Below are 13,553 nucleotides of genomic sequence, written 5' to 3' on the forward strand. Positions count from 1 at the left end.
AATGCTTTATTATATAGCCATGCCTCTGTATCATATTGGATCTGAACTTACTTCTTGGAGGTAAGTAGTAGGTTAAAAGAAAATTAATTGGAAATATTCCTATTTCAGCTAGTCCTTGGTAATACACATCAGAGGGTAAAAATTAAAAGACAAATGCTTATCAAGTTAGAAAAGCAAGTCTGCTCTCAAATCTAGTGCTATGAGTTCCTGTGAAAAACTTCACAATGATATGACATTCCTAACCTGCCTAAACAAGAGCAAATGGAAGAACTGATAATCATTATGTTTTATACTTCTGAAATTATTTCAGTGAAAAATTTCTATTTCCTAAAGTCAAGTGCCTACCAACTTGCACTACAACTGCATTTTCAGTTGCAGTGTATCAGTACTGTGATTACATGCATGTTGTGATGAAGAGGTGATAGAGGAGGGGATTGAATTATTACTTATTTGTAAACTGATGTTAAATTCTGATCTCAGTCAAGTTAATGTCAAAGTTGGGAGTTCCGTGGAAGCTGAATAAACCCTAAAGGTCTGTTATCACTGTTGACCAACAAGTGAACAGGCAAGTTCAAAAATTCATTGTCTCCAATCTCTCTCCAGCTTTGAACTGCTTTTGCTGGGAGCGCTGCTGCCCAAGAACTGTCAACTGTTTTCAAATGTGGGCCCAGAAGACATGGATGCAGATTAGGAACAGGGGCCCAGCAACTCAGTTCCTCTTCTTTGCCCCCCCAACAGCACATATTCACATGGAGTTTGATTCTTACAGTCTTTAAACAAGTGGAGAAGGCAGTGGTGGTATTTTTCATGGCAAGCACAGCCCTGGCTAAGGAGGGCAGTGTAGTGCAGATCAGAATTTGCTGTCTGTGGGTTTAACAGTTGTTTTGGGAAATGGCTGTGATTTTACAAGCCAGCTCCACGAAACCAGACAACACTGCCCTTGGTGGTCTCTGTTTTGATTAGTGTTTTAAAGATATTGAATTTCCACAGTTACATTTAGCGTGCTCTCCCAGTGAAATTCAGATGAAATGCTGCTACCAGGAGATATCACCTGGGAAAGAAAGGACATGTAACACAAGGAAACAGGCTTAGAAGTGCCCCAGAGGGGCAAGATCCTATATGAACTACTGCTTCTTGCATTATCTTCTCTGATGCCTGAGGTGAACTAGATGTCTTTCAAGAAAGCAGATTGCAGTGAAATGACTTGTTGCTTTTGCAGTGCTGATGCTACCCTGAGTTAAAGAATTTCATGATTACCCATCCCTGCTCAAAATGCAAGTATCTGTGAAAAGTTATTTAAGAGAATGACACAGAGCCAAAACAGCTTGGCACTGCAAAAGACTAAGAAAGAGAGCATATCAGAGAGGCAGTAGTGATTCCATGCCTCCTCTTGTGTTCTGGAGTTTGTAGCAGTCACAGAAAAAATTTACAGTTCTATTTAGGAAGGAAATAGCTATAAATCATAGCTAAGTTAGTTCATAATTCCTATAAAGTGTACTTAATAGTTATCACTGTCCTAAAAAAAACTTCCACTGTAGATAACTGTATACCACAAATGGCACTTCCAAATTCATTCTGAAGCTTTAACTGAACAGGCAGGAAGCACCCCCGAAAAAAACGCAATTGTTATGTCTGTATGAATTATAAGGTGTTTTGGGGATCCTTTAAGAAAGAGCTGCTGACTGGCTCAAAAATAAACACAAGAATTATTTTTATGATAACAGATGGCTTTTGTAAAAAACCTGTGTTAGGCAATATCTAACTGAGTAGTGAGCTAGCCTAGTATTTTTCATTGATGTGTCATCTCCACATTCTTCATCTTTCCTGCAACTTTTCACTGTTGGGTTTTGTTTTTGTTTTTGTTTTCCCCAGAAAATCAGCAGGAATTTAACTTCGCTCGCTACAAGAAAAAAAAAAAAAAAAAAAAAAAAAAAAAAAAAAAAAAAAAAAAAAAAAAAAAAAAAAAAAAAAAAAAAAAAAAAAAAAAAAAAAAAAAAAAAAAAAAAAAAAAAAAAAAAAAAAAAAAAAAAAAAGAAAAAAAGGAAGAAATTGAGAGTGAAATACTATTTTCTAAAACACATTAATGAAAACAGAAAGGGAAAACAAGAAAGTGGGAAAGAGATAGGGATATTTAAAAAGCCAGAGAGAGAAATAAAAGGAGTGATAGGAAGGGAGAATGAAAGGAGAGAGTTTGACAAAAGAGCTGATGGGCAGGTAAAATGAAGTAATAAGGAAGATTGCAAAGAAGAGATAAAAAGGATAATGAAGAGAAAGAGATCTAGGCAGGAAACAGGAAAATGTAGAAAAGAAACAAGAGAGTTGTATTTAATTGATACATGTTGCTACCTTTCATCTGAGGGAAATGTGAGGGCACTCAGGCCACTTAGGTCTACAGGATGGAAATATGTATGTGTAATGCCTTTTTTATCTCATTTTAAAAACATTTTTTAAGATTTTTCAGCTAAGGATGAACATAATGAGGGGCAAAAGAACATGTTTAAAACGTGTACTGTATGTTTGAAAGTGAAATGCAGACACTAGCAGCACTCCCTACTGAGGAGGTCCCCATCAAGCACAGCAGGCGCAGTGTGGGCACTGACATCCCTAAATCATTCTGCAATTCTAACCTCTGCTTCCAGCACTTGCAGTTTTTAAGCTTATTGTGTTATATTTTACAGAAAAAAATGTGCAGCTGGGGTTATCAGGCCTTATGCTGCTTTGTGTGGCTGCAGAGAGTTATAAACAATCTGAATACTCAATACTCAGCCTTTGCTGGGGACGTGCATTTCTGTAGTGACAAGGTATGTCAATCTGAACCAGACAACAAGCTATCAGATACAGGAAGCTACTGTAAAATGAACTCTTTTCCCTCCATTTTTGAGCTCATATTTTCACATCAAAAGTCTAGCATTGTTGTGGTCACTGCTTCAAAGTGTTCTCTATAGGCAGTTTTAATGAGTAATACTTTAAAAGGTGAATTGCAGGCTCTTCAGTGAACTTGAGCTGGTGAGCTCAAGAAAGTTGTTGCAGTAAGACTCTTGCCCTGAAGTGGTGAGGACAGACAGTGGAGCTGCCAGTGGCAGGTTTTCCTCTGTAGGTGGAGCAGAGTCCTTCACAGAACAACAGGGATCACACCTGCAGCCTAAGGGAGGGCCAAATCATGGGCACGTTTTTCTGAAAATTAGTTACCTTTGATTTCCAAGTGGCAGTGGCTAGGAGAAGGTTAGTTTTTATAGGTTTAAAATAAAAAATCATTTTTTATCATCCATCAAAAATGAAGGTTCTGTGGGTCAGAGGAAGCTACCTGGCCCTAGATTCTGTACTACCTTAACATGTTTTGTTTTTCTTGTTGCTTTTCTCTCCATTTGATTTTAGAGGGGGAGTTGATTTTTTGTTTCATCCTCTCCTATTCTTTTAACTTTTTCAACGTACCAAACAGAAAGTCAGATCATCAGTTTTCTTCTGCTCTTATTTTATAGACCACTGAGAGAAGCTATAAAAATTAAATTATTTTTTTGTTTCTTACTTTAATGCTAAAAGAGAAAATAACCAGAATTAATGTGGGCAATGATGTGATTTTTCCAGCAGTGTCATAATCATCAGGGAGAGTATTACTGCTGCTTGATTAAATAGCTCAGATTTACTGTGATTTATTATTTTCTGAGAAAATCTAGACAACAAATGATTCTGTCTTTACAACTCTCTCAGCATTTCTATCAGTAACCTCTTCACTACATTTACATTTGGAAAAAAAAAAAGTTGAAGTTCAGTTTGTTACATTAATCTAGAACAGCAGAAAGATGATGCTTGTGGATTTGTCTACTCACTTGAACGAGAAACTGAAGTGTGATCTACTTACTTGGCAACCATGCACAAACCACATAAAATCTACCCAGGTTCTGTTTGTTGCCGAGAATTCAATGCCTTCAGAAGAAAAAAGTCTCTCACAGAAAGGCTGACGGTGCAATATCAGACCTCTGCCTTTTCTCCCTACCTGTTCATATCTACAGATACGTGCATGGACATATCTTGCTGCTTACATGTTTTAATGGAGCCCCTGGCTGCAGTGCAGCCAATTTGTCTAAAAATGATTTCTCAAATATAATTCAGGTATTGGATACCTCATTTTTTGTGTTACGTATTTAATTCCAAGTTCAGAGGTTACTGAGCACAGAAGCCTTCGAAAAGAAGACATCAAGTTTGCCTCTTTGCATTATTTAACTAACATGGCAACCAGATTGCATTTGTGTGCAGGTTCAGAACTAGGAAGTTTTCTTTATTTTGCTTGACTAAACTAAACAGAATCATGCAGATTCATCTAACTTTGAACTCTGTATGGAGCTGTAAAAATCATGCTTTGCTTTAAATGATCCTTGCTCTTTCAGCCACAAACTTTTTTTTTTTTTTGGTGCATACTGGCATCTCAAACCAGCAAGTACTGAGCACTGTGGGGCTGATCCAGAAAAGCATTCCTGTAAAAGTTTGATTTCAGGTCTTGTTGAAAGCCAGTTCCTGAAAACATAAAGCTGATCACACATTTGACTGCTTTATTGGATTGAGACCAGGGCACAAGCTCTTAGAGATGGACATGTCCGTGCTGTGCTGACAAACATCCACACCTGGCAATGAAGCCGGCTTCACTTACAGGCCCTAAGTTCCACTTGGCTATTTTAGGACAGGTTAGGTACCAAGGCTGGGCAGAGAGGGGGGTGGTTTATTATGTGAAAAAAAGGTCAGAAGTTTGCCTGCTTACTCAAACCAGCCAAATCTGGTTTTAATCTATGAAAACACACCAAAACACCCTTTTTGGAGAAAAAGGTGTTGTATTTCTCCTGACCGCTGTTTTCCCTGGTGGCAAGTTTCTCGTTCAAAATTATATCCACAGCTTTGTTTACAGGACTTTACAGAAGTATTTGCATGGGTTAGAGAGGGGAGGGAATACTCCCAAATGCAGAAACACAGAACCCATTAAAGTACATGAGGCTCAGTTGGTTCCCCTTCCCAGCTGCTACTAAGTTTATTTACAGGCTGCAGCCTGCAAAAGGGGCTGCGGCCCATCTGCACCACATATGTGGGAATTAATTTCCAACATAGCCACAGGAGTGTGGGTCCGGCAGACCCTCCCCTAACCTCCTTTCAGATCCCCCTCCACGCTGCCTTAATTGGAGCCAGAGCAGCCGCCACCGAGCGCTGCAGTGTCGCCGGGCGGGAGGGTCAGGGACTCGGCTGCTTTGCTGCTCCTCCGAGGACCCCCGCCGGTTCCCTCCCTCCCCGGCACATCCACGGGGTTAAATGGCATAGCGAACCTTGAGCGGGGCCCTCCGCATGGGGCGAGCGTCACCCCTGGAGCCAACCTGGCTTCACGCCGGGCAGTGGGAAGCGAGAGGGACATCAAAGAGGGCAACGCTGTGATGCTGCACCGCATCGCCCGGGTCTGAGCCTTTTCCCTCTACAGCTGCGATGCTGACACTCGCTGCTCAGTGGTGGGGCAGCGGCGGGGAGGCGGGGATGCTGTGAGTAAGCATCCTGGGAGGAAAAATCAAAGTGCAGTGTTGAAACTGAGGCAGGGAAAGGAGATAGTATTGCACAGGAGGAAAAAGTTAGCTTCTTCTATGTTTTGGGCCTGCTTGGAAGATGCCAGGAAGGGCTGTCTTGGAGTGGTAAAGGCAAAGGCCTCATTTGTTTTAAGCCCTTGTTAGAGGCAAAGTGACAAGTGTAAGAGCGTAGGAAAAAGGAGAGATAAATATTATCCAACATAACTGCAACCAAAAGCATTTGTGAAGGTGTTTGTCCTGAGAAGGCAAGGGCTAAGCTTTTGGGGGCTCTTTACACTTTTGTACGTATAAGAATAACCATTTAAAAAAGCAGTAATTCTGTGGCTTAAGTGAATAACTAAACTAATGAAGGACACTATTTTAAAACAATTGATTGCATAAGATGTACATGCAAGGCAAATGTCAGCAGGCAACCTAACTCTACCATCAAAAGATTTTAGACATTTTAGCAGTTTTATAAATATCTATTTCCATATCTGAGGTTCAGCTGAGTATTTGGTCCCAGAGCCATCTCTGCCCAAAAAGTGAAGTCACATTTAAAGTAAGCAGTGGCCTCTGGATCAAAAATAACAAAGTCACATGCTGAAGAAGAAGTGTGATGCTCACGCTTTAAGACTTTAAGCTTTGTTTTGGTAATACTAACTTCCTCAAGGCCTCTCAGAGCTACTGAGATCCAGTTCATGGCTGTGGGACTTGCTGCTGTGGCCCCTAAGACCACGTTCTATCCACAGAATTTTCCTGGGAGGGGTAGTGCCCTCTCCCACTGCTGTCTCAGCATGTTGGTATTCTAAAGAGAACTTCACAGACATCCTTTTAAAACTCCCAGATGTTGACAATTGGATGTGGTAGCTGTTAGTTGCTGTTTCAGGCTGCTGCAGAGAGAAGAGGGGCTTTCCGATGTGCCAGCTGTGCTTGCTGAGAGCACACTTTCCTCCTCTTCCTCCCCTGCATGCAGCTCAGTGCCTTCTTTACCAGCCTCAGCCTCTCCTTGGTGCTGCCTCACCAACTTTCCTCACTGCCTTAAAAGAAAAATATTAAGTATTTATCTAGGACTTGTGTTTTTCTGAAATAGATGAAAAGGGAATGGTTTACCTTGGAGTCTGGGAATTTTGCCTGTAAATAACCATCTGTAATATCTGTCCCCTTTGCTGTAGCAAACCAAGGTCTAGTCCTCCTCTGATCTTCAGAGAGAAAACCCTTATTCACTCTGCTATTAGCCACCACCTTATTTATTACTTTTCCATGGCTATTAGTATTAAACCAAAGTTTGTTGCTGAGGCTGAGAGGAAAGATGGCTTTAGTATTAGCTCTAATCATGTATTTTGCCTCAAGCCTCTGACACAAACATTTATTTGCTCAAGGATCACCAGAGAAGTGGTTAAAAAGCACCTAAAGATTTTAACTGGAATTTGATTCACGTTCCTGTTCAAGAATTCAAATAATCCTTTTATCTGAAGAAGTAAAGCTTTAAAATACTGAATTGAAAATAATGCAGGCAGAAGCCTTCTTGTGGTATTTACAAAAAATATGGACAGGGCAAAAACTCCAGGGAAGATGACTTCCCCTTGTAATTTTACCACTTCTATACTAAATTTGAGAACTAAAAGCAAAAGAAATAAATATTTTGGGTTTTAATTCAAAATGGTCCAAAGCTAAATAATTTGACATTCTTTTCACTACAGAGGAAAGTGCTACATAGGTCTAGCATTCACCCTAGCAATAACTTGGGTGATGCTAAAAATTTGTGTTTCTAGGATTCCATCTCCAGTAAATACTTGTTAATTGTACACCTTTTTTGTAGAGATGATGGAGTCAAAATGACTGCTTTGCTTCTGCTGTATGTATCTTGGAGCTGTATTTCTCTATGAAGTCTGTGGAAGCTTGTTACCCTGTTAAATGCCCAGCTTTCACTAAATCCACACCTGAAGGGTAAGTAAATGAATCCTGAATTTCACATTTGTAGGTATGTGTGCTTATCATGGATTTATGCCAACTAGCTTTTAGATTTAAAGAAACATTGTCATAACCTTAACCACACTGTGGCTAGACTAAACCTCAAAGATCTTGTTCCTAGGGACGCTGCCCTTTGAAGTGGCACCACTGACAGTTTTAGCTACTGTAGGTATTTATGAGGTACAAAATTATAAAGTAAACAAGCATAAAATGTTGTTTTAACAGCATGCAAGCATCACCAAACTGGATTATATTCTTGGGTTCCAAGCATTTGTTTACTCGATCTGAGCTTTGCTTTCTCTCAGCTCTTCTCCTTTTTTTCTTTTGTCTTCTTTTTTCCCCTATGAACCTACTCTGAAGAAACATAGAAGCAGTGTTTGTCAACTTCAATAGAAAATCTCTAACAGCTCAGATGTATATGTTTACTATGAACTGAACTCTCAGTTCTTAAGTAATACTATGTGTTTAGCCTGTTTACTCCCCAAAGTAGTTGGAAGAATATCTGTGCATTTTCCACATTGTTTCCAATGTGCTGCTTTGTTTGATGGTGGTTTATTAATGATACTTGTGATTTATTACTGTCACTTTATTAGATTATTTGCAAATCAGTTACAAAGCACTATGTGGATCATGCCTTGTTAGTCATAAAAGCATTCAAGAAGCCATGAAAATCAGTTAAGCTTGAATCTATTGAATGAAAGAGCATAGTGCTCTCTATTGATCACTAGCCTTTAGATATGTAATGAATAGTAGTACTTTTAGCACTGTTTAGTGTTTTCCTTTGGATCTGATAAATTACACTCCTTTGTGTTAGTGGTTTGAGATTTGACATAAAACATTCTTGTACTATTATTTCTTTCAGCTCTACTGCTGGGGTAAACGTACATGCCCAAGGCATATAAATGTTGTTAGAAAAACTGATATTTGCTCTTCCAACACAGTTTTAACTATTGAGTTAGCACTGTTAACTTTTATATATGGCAGAATATTTAGGGCTGGACTGCAAATAATTTGCGAAATGTATTTATAGCCTATATACAGTCTCTCATATGAATAACATACACAGATATAGATTGTAGCTAATTTCTTTGTTAGTATGGATTTAATTCTGAACTTCTTATTGAACAGGCAAACAATATATGAGATTGTTTTCATTTGTTTTTTGCTTGAAGGATACTCTGCTTCTATTTACAATACCAGGACTTGATTTCTTCCTTCCTTTGCAGATTGCAAAGCCCTTTACACAAAACCTGAGCAGTGTTGTAGATAAAAGTTACTATTTTATTTGGATAATTGTTGAAGGCAGAGCTTGTGGTGCAGCAGGCCCCAAGTCTTACGTTTCTGTCATTTTCTAAAAGGTATCCCCATTGGTACTAATAGTCAAATACTTTGGAGGGTGTTCACTAAAACATTCCTCTGGGTCAGAGAGTCACTTTTTCCTTCTATCCACTCCTCTCCCTTGTAAGAAAAATAAGCAGAAGAATGAGCCCAGTAGATATTTTATTAACAGGATTAGAGGCCATAAACTTTCAGCAGCTTTTTTTTTTTTTTCCTGGATGTTTTCTAATGCTCCCTTCAGTGTTTGCTCAGGTTATCAGTGTTTGAATTAGTTCCTCTCAAACGGGCTTGATTTAGGCTGCAGTATCCATAACCTCTGGGGACTGTTCAACAGCACAAAAGAACAGTGATAGTAGTTTGAACATCAGCACTGCCCTGGGATGTCAAATAAGGAAAAGGTTCCATTGAGCTCAATATAAGATTCTTAGCTGTGTTTGCAGTTACAGGCAAAATCCAGTCAGACTTCCTTCTAACCTGAAAGCAGGCTCAGTGTTTAGTAAAATCTGTGTCGCAGAGTTTATTGCCTTTCCTGCACACAAGGATTCAGTTCCTTATTCCTCCTAAAGGCAACATCTATGAGGGTTGAGAGCTGAATTAAAAAATACGAATATAAGTAGAATTATCATAGTAAATACACAGTTTTCTCTGACTGCAAAGGCTTGGGGACAAGGAAAATGAAACTTTTGTAAGCATCTATTTGAAGCTACTATTTTTCAGTCTCTCTTGAACATCTGTGACTGACTCTAAAGAATCCAGTCGTAACAGTTCTCTTCTTCCAACCAAAAACCTCAGTAGGTTAACCAGCAGTGACAATTTCAGCACACAAATAAAAAATGTTTGCTAAGGTGGATGAACTGTGTACTGTCTGTTGGTTTAGCTACTGATTTCAGGACAGAATGCCTGCAATTGATATTCTGACCCTTTTAGTCTCTTCAATTACTTTGGTGTGAATTAATATAATTAATTCTTATACTAAGCTGATTCAAAAGCTCTCTTGGCAGCACTGTAACACAGTGACCACCTAAACAGTAAATGAAAACGTAGCTAAAGAGACTCAAAGCTTAGGAACATCTGCAGTGCATTAAGAAAAGTTTTGGAGCTCTAACATACGACCCAAGTGCCAGCATCCTTGCAGCATGTCTTTTACTGCAGCCTAGTTTTGCTCTGGTCTTTCTCAGAGTTGGCTTAAAGGGCAAGTAGTCTCTGATGACCACATTAATTGAGCCAACAGAATAGATTAAGGAGGGAGAAGTGCTTACCATCTCAAATCACTAATGTCTGTGTAAATTTTTATATTAAATGAATCTAGGTCAATGTCTAGCTCATTTAATAAATGTTTCTTATTCTACGAAGGCAACCATAATTAAGTTATAGAATTACAGGAGTCTGGCTGAAAATTTCTAGCTACAAAATATTTTGAGGTTACAGCAAATAATTTCTTGCCTTCTGTCATAAAAATAAAAGTCCCTGTGCTTTGAATTTCATTCCATCATTTAAATCTTTACTAATACGTTCATTTTCTGCAAACAATACTGAAAAATTGTCAATAACTAGATGAGTCAAATAATGATACCATACCCAACCATGTTTTGATGGAAAAGGAGAGATCATAGTATAACTTGACACAGAAACCAGGTAAACTGGGCTGAAATACACTTTAATCAGGAAACTCTTCCATTCATTTTCTTGCAGCCTTCAATGTATCTGTAACCATATCTCTTTACCTACCCAGATGAATTTCATTTCAATAACAATTTCAGAGAAGCCATGTGCATGAGGTCCAATGTGGCATTGTGGCATACTCTTCTATGTATTCACATCCCATTTAAAAACTCAGTTCATCCGTGCTACCTAGGGACAGTGAGGGGCAATAACAAGCAATGGATATTATTCTGTCCCTATTGTGAAAAATCCAACTCTGTGGCCTGTCCTGCAGGAAATAATACACTAAGAAATCAAAAAAGAAGAAGAAGAAGAAAAAAAAAAAGACAGAGGGAAAGGGTTTAAGGGTTTTCTTCTCTTGGCTTCCACACCCCAAGTTAAAAAATAATTAGCTAGTGATGTGTCTGTCATTACCTGCTCTGTGTGACTTAGGAGTTTTAGTAAAATTGAAACTTAGAAGGCTTCATAAATATGGGACAGGACTGCCACTGTTAGCAGTGGGACAAGAACTAGCACATTGCTGGTATTTAAATAATAATAAATAATAGCAATATTGGCAAGAGGGATGACTGACTCGAACACAGCTCTGTGCCCTGTCCAATCTTGACAGTAAAAGTTTCTAATATAGCTGTTTTTGTAGTTATTAGGAGATCAGTAACAGTCCAGTAAATTTACTTTCCTGTTTCTCTCAGTGAAGAAGAACACATACAGACACACAGCTTAAAAAGAAGATTTATTAGTCACCGTAACCTGATGTGGCATGAAAGTAGTATTTTCTACTAATGCACTAAATTATAGAGATGGCAAGCAGTGTGTTTTGTGTGTACTGAATGACTATTCTTAAAGCAAAATACAACCAAAAATGAAGTAGCACTTCATGAGAACCAGAAAGATGCAAATCATAATTTGTAGCTCGTATATTTTCTTGGTTCTTGATTTGGAGAGTGATTAAGGATCTGTCAGTCTTACCCTGGGGTTAGTCAAAGCAAGACTGTCCTAAACTCTTGTCCTCCTCTCTCTCTTATTACTTGTGTCTCATGTATGCTTTTTATTCAGGAGACTTTTTTGTAGACCAGCTATAGGGACCACCAGCACCACCACTGAAAATAGTGGCTTTGCTATTATTATTATTTGCTTGCAATAATACTGTAAAGTGAAAGTAGATTCTTGATCCTAACCTCCACTTCCCCAGAACTAAAGAGAAGACTTTTATTGTTGCTGTGAAATCTCTCAGCACCAACTCAATTTGGTTAAGAAAAGAGGGGGAAAGCATGAATAGGGTTGATTTCTTTAGGCAGTATAGCACAGTGCTGATCACAGAGTTTTAAGAAAACCAGCTAACCAATATTCAAGCAGATAACAAACCTAACTTTGTGAAATGGAAATTTCTCTGTATAGCACTGAGAAAAAATTCCATCAATAAAACTTTTACAAGAGATATAAGAGGGTAAAAGATCTCCTGAATATTTGAATCCAAATCTCACTATTATGTGACTTCATGAGCAAAAAATGTGTTAGTAATGCAATTTCTATATATTCTGCATAAACCCATGAAGTTTCATCTTAAAATTAGTGTTACTCTTCTTGTACTCTGTTCCAGCATCCCACTTAACTGAAAATTAGATAGAATCACACCACTAAATTTTTGTCACACTGAACATTTGTACCATTTTTCTCTGTTTTTGTACAGGGGAAAAAAAAAAAACAAAACCACTAAACACAATTTGTAGCCATGACACAAAGTAACAATCATGGCCATTAGAGAAGACATTTGTGTTGTTGACGTTGGAGAGGAGAGTGCAATCTTTGGACATTCATGCCAGTATTTTGTGTAAAAACATTTTTATTGAAGAGGAAAACTAGGATTGAGTTTGCTTGAGTTGATTATTTTTAATTTTTTTCCCAAATAGAAAGTTCCAAAAAGGAGGCCAAATAATGCTATAAATTATTTTATAAGATGACTGCAGGTTGTATATTACAAAACAACTAAACCAAACAAACCAGAAAGCTCTGGTACTAAGCAGATGAAAAACCATTCCAGATGGAAAAGAGCTCAAGAGTCAGACCTGCCCAGAGTCCAGAAGAACACTCTGTCAAAATTAGGTTATATTAGCGTAGTCTTGAAAAGGAGGTTTGGAAGAGGCACAGAGTTAAAACAGGAATTAAACTGTGTTTGACAGGCTAAATGGAATACATTTCCTAGCTCCAAATGGCCACACAGTACTCCTGTAATGGGTGTTTTGCTCAAAGCATAATGAGAAGAGGGAAAATTATTTCATTTATCCAGACTATAATCAATCACTTCCAGGAAAAAAGTCTTTCATTATTTTCCAGCAGCAATAGGAGTTGTTAAGTATATTAGTTAGATGTACAACTGCTTCATGAAAGAAAAAATGAAAAGTTATTAGAGAAAAAAGATGTACAAAATTAATCTGTAAATTATATAACTATTCTTAGTCATTCTGTTGTCTTTGTACCTCAATACGTGCCTTTTTTCTTTACTATCTCTAAACCTCCTCTAGTCATAAAAGCATGAAGGTAATAGAAAAGATGAAGAAATCTCAGAAGGGAATTTTTCATCTGGCAACATGTCCAGCCCTAAAGCCAGAAAGGCCTTTCCTGAAACTTTTTGATAGCAAAAGCTTACTGAATTTTGCCAGATTACTTGATTCTGATGGAAATTCCCTAATGGTACTGGCAATTTCTGGACAGTGATAGAAAGGACTACATAAGGTAATGGTAGGCAAATGATTAGCAAATACTCTGCACAGCTATAATACCCAATAATTTCTCAATGCTTAAATTTGTACCGTCTTATCTAGTCATGAGAATATTATCACTCCCAAATTTAAACATCAGGAAAGTTGAATCACAGGAAAGTCAGTCTTGTTTTCACTGAAGTCAACGTTGTAATGCCTGGAGACTGTGTTTGGTATGTAGAATGCAAGACCAAACCCAGAGCAGTAAGGATTTGCTTTTGTTTGCGAATGTGCACTTAATTAAAAAAAAAAAAAAAAAAAAAAAAAAAAAAAAAAAAAAAAAAAA

At 38.0% G+C, this 13,553-nt stretch overlaps 1 long non-coding RNA gene across 1 annotated transcript in view; it reads left to right on the forward strand.

Annotated features, from left to right (window-relative positions):
- The first annotated feature begins 7,393 nt into the window (after positions 1-7,393).
- The window catches only part of LOC114059256, a 16,158-nt gene continuing 9,998 nt past the window's right edge, over positions 7,394-13,553 (forward strand). The window contains exon 1 of the long non-coding RNA XR_003571625.1: positions 7,394-7,484. This is a non-coding gene — a long non-coding RNA (uncharacterized LOC114059256). The remainder of the gene's footprint in view (positions 7,485-13,553) is intronic.

This window comes from Empidonax traillii, unplaced genomic scaffold, assembly GCF_003031625.1.
Source record: "Empidonax traillii isolate 1590-97213 ecotype Southwest subspecies unplaced genomic scaffold, ASM303162v1 scaffold212:size762246, whole genome shotgun sequence".
NCBI lineage: Eukaryota > Metazoa > Chordata > Aves > Passeriformes > Tyrannidae > Empidonax > Empidonax traillii.